The sequence below is a fragment of the Lutjanus erythropterus genome, chromosome 3 (assembly GCF_056507025.1).
Source record: "Lutjanus erythropterus isolate fLutEry1 chromosome 3, fLutEry1.hap2, whole genome shotgun sequence".
Lineage (NCBI taxonomy): Eukaryota > Metazoa > Chordata > Actinopteri > Lutjaniformes > Lutjanidae > Lutjanus > Lutjanus erythropterus.
In genome coordinates, this window is record NC_139319.1 from 20,511,796 (window position 1) to 20,513,249 (window position 1,454).

Below are 1,454 nucleotides of genomic sequence, written 5' to 3' on the forward strand. Positions count from 1 at the left end.
TCCGTCTGACAGGGGCGGTGATAGGCGGGACTAGCGGTGTGGCAAAATGGAAAGCAAGGAGCGGCAAAGGAGACAAGAGAAGGGGGGGAATAAAACTGACCTGACAGTGGTTGGTGGTGGATCGGCTCATACAGGTACTTTGTCTCTGTTTCAGGTGACTCCATCTGTGTGTTTATAGTCAACAGGTGGATGAGTGTGTTGGTCATAGGTTGGACTGATAAAGGAGGCCATCTTACATCTGATACCATATTTCTATCATCATTAATAGTAATTGAATAAAAAGCTTGAATAAGAATTGTGTTTAAAAACCTAATGTTCATAGAGCTGGTGAGTTGTTAGTTTTCATATTATGGTATCACTTTCCAATAAACACTGGAGGAAGAATTACTCAAATCTTTTACATTTAAGTAGCAATGCAGTGTAAGAATGCTAAAAATTCAAAGTAAAAGTCACCTGATCTACATAAAATACTTTATCTATTATAATACACAATTTATTAGTTAAGTTTTTTTTTATTATTGGGCCTATAAATCTAAATCTGAAAAATAACTATTAACTTAAGTTGTCAAATAAATGCAGTGGAGTAAAAGGTGCAATATTTGTCTCTGTAATGTAATAGAAGAGAAGTATAAAGTAGCATAAAATGGAAATAATTAAGTCACATACAACTATGTCATAATGACACTGAATGAGCAGTTATTCCATCCCTACTATGAGGGACCCTTCATGGATGTTTTTTCAAGTTCTATGGCTTCAACTAACTGCCAAGCTGATTAATAATGTCGTCAATCCTGACCCTAATTAAACCCAGCATTCTGTATATTAGATTCTCTATAAAGGATATTGAATGACATATCAATACCAAACTTTATTTACTCCCAAATATCAATATGGGCCCCAAAAATCCAGTAGTGATCTGGCCAACTACTGGTGCTCCAGCACAAAGAACCAGTTGTGAAGATGTTATCTCTGTCAGACAGACATTCAGTGTCCCATTCAACTCTCATTACTCATCTGTTTAGAAACAGATGATAGGAACAACTTTTGGGTTGCCAGGTTGTGAATAATTGTCTAATAAACTTTTCGGTAGTAATGCAGCTATAAATGTTGGTAATCCAATGAGAAACACTCATGAGTTTCTTACATTCTATTAAGCCACTTAATCTGTATCTCTAAATATCATTAAAAAGGTATTAATAATGTTTTGGTTTTTTTTACCAGTAAGTCTGTAGTTGTATATCATGGTGGTCCCAACTACTCAAAGCGATTTCTCACAACCTGGCAACTTAAAATTTAAACTTTTTAATGGCATATAACTGATCTTACTTTGTAGTAAGGAGTGGATTTGTATTTGTAAGAAACAGGTATATGCTTCTGCATGAAGTTCATCTTATCATATGAGAGATTAGAAGAAAGGTGCCCCTGTATTTTTCAACGGTACATCCTTTTTCTTA